This window comes from Schistocerca gregaria, unplaced genomic scaffold (genome assembly GCF_023897955.1).
Source record: "Schistocerca gregaria isolate iqSchGreg1 unplaced genomic scaffold, iqSchGreg1.2 ptg000414l, whole genome shotgun sequence".
NCBI classification, from domain to species: Eukaryota; Metazoa; Arthropoda; class Insecta; order Orthoptera; family Acrididae; genus Schistocerca; species Schistocerca gregaria.
In genome coordinates this window covers 1,554,572-1,564,421 of record NW_026061847.1, presented here as the reverse complement: position 1 = coordinate 1,564,421, position 9,850 = coordinate 1,554,572, and positions in this window count along the sequence as shown.

Below are 9,850 nucleotides of genomic sequence, written 5' to 3'. Positions count from 1 at the left end.
GGCGGCTTCTCTTCGACAGACTAGTGTGGCTGCTGTCGCAGCATGTAGCACCACCTAATAGTCGTCCATCTGAACTCCGATGCAATACAACGAGTGTAACTTTGCGTTCGCTAACTCAGGATTAAGATCCAACACATAAATTGAGTCGCGAATGCATACGTAAGTTTTCATATCGGTTTCTCTCCGAGAATCTAGTGTGGCTGTTGACACAGCATTTAGCACCACCTGATGATCGTCTAGCTGATTTTGGAGCAATACAATGAGTGTAACTTAGCGTTCGCACCCTCAGGATGAAGATGCAACACGGAAACTCTGCCGCAATTCAATACGTAAGTTTCCATAGCGGCTTCGCTCGGAGAGACTAGTCTGGCTATTGTTACAGCATGTAGCACCACCTGATGGTTGTCTAGCTGATATAAGATGCAATACAGTGCTTGAAACTTAGCCTACACACCCTCAGGATGAAGATGCAACACAGAAACTCCGCCGCGATTCAATACGTAAGATTCCATGGCGGCTTCTCTTCGACAGACTAGTGTTCCTGCTGTCACAGCATGTAGCACCACCTAATAATCGTCCATCTGAACTCCGATGCAATACAACGAGTGAAACTTATCGTTCGCAAACTCAAGATTAAGATAGAACACATAAATTGGGTCGCGAATGCATACGTAAGTTTTCATATCGGTTTCTGTCCGAGAGGCTAGTGTAGCTGTTGACACAGCATTTAGCACCACCTGATGGTCGTGTAGCTGATCTTCGAAGAAATACAATGAGTGTAACTTAGCGTTCGCGCCCTCAGTATGAAGATGCCACACAGAAATTCCGTCGCGATTCAATATGTAAGTTTCCATGGCGGCTTCTCTCCGACAGACTAGTGTGGCTGCTGTCACAGCATGTAGCACCACCTAATGGTCGTCTATCTGAACTCCGATGCAATACAACGAGTGTAACTTAGCGTTCGCAAACTCAGGATTAAGATCCAACACATAAATTCCGTCGCGAATGCATACGTTGGTTTTCATATCAGTTACTCTCCGAGAGGCTAGTGTGGCTGTTGACACAGCATTTCGCACCACCTGATGGTCGTCTAGCTGATCTTCGAAGCAATACAACAAGTGTAACTTAGCGTTCGCAAACTCAGGATTAAGATAGCATACGTAAGTTTTCATATCGGTTTCTCTCCGAGAGGATAGTGTGGCTGGTGACACAGCATTTAGCACCACCTGATGGTCGTGTAGCTGATCTCCGAAGAAATACAATGAGTGTAACTTATCGTTCACACCTTCAGGATGAAGATGCAACACAGAAATTCCGTCGCGATTCAATATGTAAGTTTCCAAAGTGGCTTCTCTCCGACAGACTAGTGAGGCTGCTGTCACAGCATGTAGCACCACCTAATGGTCGTCTATCTGAACTCCGATTCAATACAACGAGTGTAGCTTAGCGTTCGCAAACTGAGGATTAAGATCCAACACAGAAATTGCGTCGCGAATGCATTTCTAAGTTTTCATATCGGTTTTTCTCCGAGAGGCTAGTGTGGCTATTGACTTAGCATTTTGCACTATTTGATGGACGTGTAGCTGATCTTCGAAGCAATACAATGAGTGTAACTTAGCGTTCACACCTTCAGGATGAAGATGCGACACAGAAATTCCGCCGCGATTCAATACGTAAGTTTCCATGGCGTCTTCTCTCCGACAGACTAGTGTGGCTGCTGTCACAGCATGTAGCACCACCTAATGGTCGCCTATTTGAACTCCGATGCAATACAACGAGTGTAACTTAGCGTTCGCAAACTCAGGATTAAGATCCAACACACAAATTGCGTCGTGAATGCATACGTTAGTTTTCATATCGGTTTCTCTTCGGGAGGCTAGTGTGGCTGTTGACACAGCATTTAGCACCACCTGATGATCGTCTAGCTGATTTTCGAGCAATACAATGAGTGTAACATAGCGTTCGCACCCTCAGGATGAAGATGCAACACAGAAACTCTGCCGCGATTCAATACGTAAATTTCCATTGCGGCTTCTCTCAGACAGACTAGTGTGGCTGCTGTCACAGCATGTAGCACCACCTAATGGTCGTCTATCTGAACTCCGATGCAATTCAACGAGTGTAACTTAGCGTTCGCAAACTCTGGATTAAGATCCAACACATAAATTGCGTCGCGAATGAATACTTAAGTTTTAATATCGGTTTCTCTGCGAGAGGCTAGAGTAGCTCTTCACACAGCATTTAGCACCACCTGATGGTCGTCTAGTTGATCTTCGAAGCAATACAATGAGTGTAACTTAGCGTTCGCACACTCAGGATGAAGATGCAACACAGAAATTCCGCCGCGATTCAATACGTAAGTTTCCATAGAGGCTTCGCTCGGAGAGACTAGTCTGGCTATTGTTATAGCATGTAGCACCACCTGATTTTCGTCTAGCTGATATAAGATGCAATACAGGCTTGAAACTTAGCCTACACACCCTCAGGATGAAGATGCAACACAGAAACTCCGCCGCGATCCAAGACGTAAGTTTCCATGGCGGCTTCTCTTCGACAGACTAGTGTGGCTGCTGTCACAGCATGTAGCACCACCTAATAGTCGTCCGTCTGAACTCCGATGCAATACAATGAGTGTAACTTAGCGTTCGCTAACTCAGGTTCAACATCCAACACAGAAATTCCTCCGCGAATCAATACGTATGTTTCCATGGCGGCTTCTCTCCGACAGATTAGTGTGGCTGATGTCACAGCATTGTAGCACCACCTAATGGTCGTCTATCTGAACTCCGATGCAATACAACGAGTGTAACTTAGCGTTCGCAAACTCAGGATTAAGATCCAACACATTAATTGCGTCGCGAATGCATACGTAAGTTTTCATATCGGTTTACTCCGAGAGGCTCTTGTGGCTGTTGACGCAGTATTTAGCACCACCTGATGGTCGTCTAGCTGATCTTCGAAGCAATACAATGAGTGTAACCTAGCGTTCGCACCCTCAGGTTGAAGATGCAAAACAGAAATTCCGCCGTCATTCAATATTTAAGATTCCATGGCGGCTTCTCTCCAACAGACTAGTGTGGCTGTTGTCACAGCATGTAGCACCACCTGATGGACGTCTATCTAAACTCCGATGCAATACAACGAGTGTAACTTAGCGTTCGGAAACTCAGGATTAAGATCCAACACATAAATTGCGTCGCGAATGCATTTGTATGTTTTTATATCGGTTTCTCTCCGAGAGGCTAGTGTGGCTGTTGGCACAGCTTTTAGCACCACCTGCTGGACGTCTAGCTGATCTTCGAAGCAATACAATGAGTGTAACTTAGCGTTTGCACCTTCAGGATGAAGATGCACCACAGAAATTTCGCCGCGATTCAATTCGTAAGTTTCCATGGCAGCTTCTCTCCGACAGACTAGTGTGGCTGCTGTCACAGCATGTAGCACCATCTAATGGTCGTCTATCTGACTCCGATACAATACAACGAGTGTAACATAGAGTTCGCAAACTCAGGTTTATGATCCAACACAGAAATTCCGCCGCGAATCAATACGTAAGTTTCCAGGGCGGCTTCTCTCCGACAGATTAGTGTGGCTGCTGTCACAGCATGTAGCACCACCTAATGGTCGTCTATCTGAACTTCGATGCTATTCAACGAGTGTAACATAGCGTTCGCAAACTCAGGATTAAGATCCAACACGTAAATTGCGTCGCGAATGAATACTTAAGTTTTCATATCGGTTTCTCTCCGAGAGGATAGTGTGGCTGTTGGCACAGCATTTAGCACCACCTGATGGTCGTCTAGCTGATCTTCAAAGCAATACAATGAGTGTAACTTAGCGTTCGCACCCTCAGGATGAAGATACAACACAGAAATTCCGTCGCGATTTGATACGTAATTTTCTTTGGCGGCTTATCTCCGACAGACAAGTGTTGCTGCTGTCACAGCATGTAGCACCACATAATTGTCGTCTATCTGAACTCCGATGCAATACAACGAGTGTAACTTAGCGTTCGCAAACTCAGGATTAAGATCCAACACATAAATTGCATCGCGAATGCATACGTAAGTTTTCATAACGGTTTTCTCCGCGAGGCTAGTATGGCTGTTGACACAGTATTTAGCATCACCTGATGGTCGTCTAGCTGATCTTCGAAGTAATACAATGAGTGTAACTTAGCAATTGCACTTTCAGGATGAAGATGAAACACAGAAATTCCACCACGATTCAATACGTAAGTTTCCATGGCGGCTTCTCTCCGACAGACTAGTGTGGCTGCTGTCACAGCATGTAGCACCACCTAATGGTCGTCTATCTGAACTCCGATGCAATACAACGAGTGAAACTTAGCGTTCGCAAACTCAGGATTAATATCCAACACAAAAATTGCGTCGCGAATGCATACGTAAGTTTTCATATCGGTTTCTCTCCGAGAGGCTAGTGTGGCTGTTGACACTGCATTTAGCACCACCTGATGTTCGTCTAGCTGATTTTCGAAGCCATACAACGAGTGTAACTTAGCGCTCGCAAACTCAGGATTAAGATCCAACACATAAATTGCGTTGCGAATGCATACGTTACTTTTCGTATCGGTTTATCTCCTAGCGGCTAGTGTGGCTGTTGACACAGCATTTAGACCCACCTGATGGTCGTGTAGCAGATCTTCGAAGCAATACAATGAGTGTAACTTAGCGTTCGCACCCTCAGGGTGAAGATGCAACACAGAAATTCCGCCGCGGTTGAATACGTAATTTCCCATGGCAGCTTCCCTCCGACAGACTAGTTTGGCTGATGGCACAGTATGTAGCACCACCTAATGGTTGTCTATCTGAACTCCGATGCAATACAACGAGTGAAACATATCGTTCGCAATTTCAGGGTTTAGATCCAACACAGAAATTGCGTCGCGAATGCATACGTAAGTTCTCATATAGGTTTTCTCCGAGAGGCTAGTGTGGCTGTTGACACAGTATTTAGCACCACCTGATGGTCGTCTAGGTGATCTTCGAAGCAATACAATGAGTGTAACTTAGCGTTCGCACCTTCAGGATGAAGATGCCACACAGAAATTCCGTCGCGATTCAATACGTAAGTTTCCAAGGCGGATTCTCTCCGACAGACTAGTGTGGCTGCTGTCACAGCATGTAGCACCACCTAATAGTCGTCCATCTGATCTCCGATGCAATACAACGAGTGTAACTTAGCGTTCGAAAACTCCGGATTAAGATCCAAGACATAAATTGCGTCGCGAATGCATACGGAAGTTTTCATATCGGTTTCTCTCCGAGAGGCTAGTGTGGCTGTTGACACAGCATTTAGCACCACCTGATGGTCGTCTAGCTGATCTTCGAAGCAAAACCATGAGTGTATCTTATCGTTCGCACCCTCAGGATGAAGATGCAACACAGAAATTCCGCCGCGATTCAATACGTAAGTTTCGATGGGGGCTTCTCTCCGACAGACTAGTGTGGCTATACCACTTAATGGTCGTCTATCTGAACTCCGATGCAACACAACGAGTGTAAATTAGCGTTCGCAAACTCAGGATTAAGATCCAACACGTAAATTGCGTTGCGAATGCATTTGTAAGTTTTCATATAGGTTTCTAATACTTGGTTTAAGAATCATGAAAGGAAGTTGTATACGTGGAAGAACCCTGGAGATACTAAAAGGTATCAGATAGATTATATAATGGTAAGACAGAGATTTAGGAACCAGGTTTTAAGTTGTAAGACATTTCCAGGGATAGATGTGTACTCTGACCACAATCTATTGGTTATGACCTGTAGATTAAAACTGAAGAAACTGCAAAAATGTGGGAAATTAAGGAGATGTGACCTGGATAACCTGAAAGAACCAGAGGTTGTACAGAGTTTCAGGGAGAGCATAAGGGAACAATTGACAGGAATAGGGGAAAGAAATACAGTAGAAGAAGAATGGGTAGCTCTGAGGGATGTAGTAGTGAAGGCAGCAGAGGATAAAGTAGGTACAAAGACGAGGGCTGCTAGAAATCCTTGGGTAACAGAAGAAATATTGAAATTAATTGATGAAAGGAGAAAATATAAAAATGCAGTAAATGAAGCAGGCAAAAAGGAATACAAACGTCTCAAAAATGAGATCGACAGGAAGTGCAAAATGGCTAAACAGGGATGGCTAGAGGAGAAATGTAAGGATGTAGAAGCTTATCTCACTAGGGGTAAGATAGATACTGCCTACAGGAAAATTAAAGAGACCTTTGGAGAGATGAGAACCACGTGTATGAATATCAAGAGCTCAGATGGCAGCCCAGTTCTAAGCAAAGAAGGGAAGGCAGAAAGGTGGAAGGAGTATATAGAAGGTTTATACAAGGGTGATGTACTTGAGGACAATATTATGGAAATGGAAGAGGATGTAGATGAAGACGAAATGGGAGATACGATACTGCGTGAAGAGTTTGACAGAGCACTGAAAGACCTGAGTCGAAACAAGGCCCCCGGAGCAGACAACATTCCATTAGAACTACTGACGGCCTTGGGACAACCAGTCCTGACAAAACTCTACCAGCTGGTGAGCAAGATGTATGAGACAGGCGAAATACCCTCAGACTTCAAGAAGAATATAATAATTCCAATCCCAAAGAAAGCAGGTGCTGACAGATGTGAAAATTACCGAACTATCAGTTTAATAAGCCACGGCTGCAAAATACTAACGCGAATTCTTTACAGACGAATGGAAAAACTGGTAGATGCAGACCTCGGGGAGGATCAGTTTGGATTCCGTCGAAATGTTGGAACACGTGAGGCAATACTGACCTTACGACTTATCTTAGAAGAAAGATTAAGAAAAGGCAAACCTACGTTTCTAGCATTTGTAGACTTAGAGAAAGCTTTTGACAATGTTGACTGGAATACACTCTTTAAAATTCTAAAGGTGGCATGGGTAAAATACAGGGAGCGAAAGGCTATTTATAATTTGTACAGAAACCAGATGGCAGGGGCATGAAAGAGAAGCAGTGGTTGGGAAGGGAGTGAGACAGGGTTGTAGCCTCTCCCCGATGTTATTCAATCTGTATATTGAGCAAGCAGTAAAGGAAACAAAAGAAAAATTTGGAATAGGTATTAAAATTCATGGAGACGAAATAAAAACTTTGAGGTTCGCCGATGACATTGTAATTCTGTCAGAGACGGCAAAGGACTTGGAAGAGCAGTTGAACGGAATGGACAGTGTCTTGAAAGGAGGATATAAGATGAACATTAACAAAAGCAAAACGAGGATAATGGAATGTAGTCAAATTAAATCGGGTGATGCTGAGGGAATTAGATTAGGAAATGAGACAATTAAAGTAGTAAAGGAGTTTTGCTATTTAGGAAGTAAAATAACTGATGATGGTCGAAGTAGAGAGGATATAAAATGTAGACTGGCAATGGCAAGGAAAGCGTTTCTGAAGAAGAGAAATTTGTTAACATCGAATATAGATTTATGTATCAGGAAGTCGTTTCTGAAAGTATTTGTTTGGAGTGTAGCCATGTATGGAAGTGAAACATGGACGATAACTAGTTGGGACAAGAAGAGAATAGAAGCTTTCGAAATGTGGTGCTACAGAAGAATACTGAAGATAAGGTGGATAGAGCACGTAACTAATGACGAGGTATTGAATAGGATTGGGGAGAAGAGAAGTTTGTGGCACAACTTGACTAAAAGAAGGGATCTGTTGGTAGGACATGTTTTGAGGCATCAAGGGATCACAAATTTAGCATTGGAGGGCAGCATGGAGGGTAAAAATCGTAGAGGGAGACCGAGAGATGAGTACACTAAGCAGATTCAGAAGGATGTAGGTTGCAGTAGGTACTGGGAGATGAAGCAGCTTGCACAGGATAGAGTAGCATGGAGAGCTGCATCAAACCAGTCTCAGGACTGAAGACAACAACAACAACATATAGGTTTCTCTCCGAGAGGCTAGTGTGGCTGTTGACACAGCATTTAGCATCACCTGATGGTCGTCTAGCTGATCTTCGAAGAAATACAATGTGTGTAACTTAGCATTCGCACACTCAGTATGAAGATGCCACACAGAAATTCCGTCGCGATTCAATACGTAAGTTTCCATGGCGGCTTCTCTCCTACAGACTAGTGTGGCTGCTGTCACAGCATTTAACACCACCTAATAGTCGTCCATCTGAACTCCGATGCAATACAACGAGTGTAACTTAGCGTTCGAAAACTCCGGATTAAGATCCAAGACATAAATTGCGTCGCGAATGCATACGTAAGTTTTCATATCGGTTTCTCTCCGAGAGGCTAGTGTGGCTGTTGACACAGCATTTAGCACAACCTGATGGTCGTCTAGCTGATCTTCGAAGCAAAACCATGAGTGTATCTTATCGTTCGCACCCTCAGGATGAAGATGCAACACAGAAATTCCGCCGCGATTCAATACGTAAGTTTCGATGGGGGCTTCTCTCCGACAGACTAGTGTGGCTATACCACTTAATGGTCGTCTATCTGAACTCCGATGCAACACAACGAGTGTAAATTAGCGTTCGCAAACTCAGGATTAAGATCCAACACATAAATTGCGTTGCGAATGCATTTGTAAGTTTTCATATAGGTTTCTAATACTTGGTTTAAGAATCATGAAAGGAGGTTGTATACGTGGAAGAACCCTGGAGATACTAAAAGGTATCAGATAGATTATATAATGGTAAGACAGAGATTTAGGAACCAGGTTTTAAGTTGTAAGACATTTCCAGGGATAGATGTGGACTCTGACCACAATCTATTGGTTATGACCTGTAGATTAAAACTGAAGAAACTGCAAAAATGTGGGAAATTAAGGAGATGTGACCTGGATAACCTGAAAGAACCAGAGGTTGTACAGAGTTTCAGGGAGAGCATAAGGGAACAATTGACAGGAATAGGGGAAAGAAATACAGTAGAAGAAGAATGGGTAGCTCTGAGGGATGTAGTAGTGAAGGCAGCAGAGGATAAAGTAGGTACAAAGACGAGGGCTGCTAGAAATCCTTGGGTAACAGAAGAAATATTGAAATTAATTGATGAAAGGAGAAAATATAAAAATGCAGTAAATGAAGCAGGCAAAAAGGAATACAAACGTCTCAAAAATGAGATCGACAGGAAGTGCAAAATGGCTAAACAGGGATGGCTAGAGGAGAAATGTAAGGATGTAGAAGCTTATCTCACTAGGGGTAAGATAGATACTGCCTACAGGAAAATTAAAGAGACCTTTGGAGAGATGAGAACCACGTGTATGAATATCAAGAGCTCAGATGGCAGCCCAGTTCTAAGCAAAGAAGGGAAGGCAGAAAGGTGGAAGGAGTATATAGAAGGTTTATACAAGGGTGATGTACTTGAGGACAATATTATGGAAATGGAAGAGGATGTAGATGAAGACGAAATGGGAGATACGATACTGCGTGAAGAGTTTGACAGAGCACTGAAAGACCTGAGTCGAAACAAGGCCCCCGGAGCAGACAACATTCCATTAGAACTACTGACGGCCTTGGGACAACCAGTCCTGACAAAACTCTACCAGCTGGTGAGCAAGATGTATGAGACAGGCGAAATACCCTCAGACTTCAAGAAGAATATAATAATTCCAATCCCAAAGAAAGCAGGTGCTGACAGATGTGAAAATTACCGAACTATCAGTTTAATAAGCCACGGCTGCAAAATACTAACGCGAATTCTTTACAGACGAATGGAAAAACTGGTAGATGCAGACCTCGGGGAGGATCAGTTTGGATTCCGTCGAAATGTTGGAACACGTGAGGCAATACTGACCTTACGACTTATCTTAGAAGAAAGATTAAGAAAAGGCAAACCTACGTTTCTAGCATTTGTAGACTTAGAGATA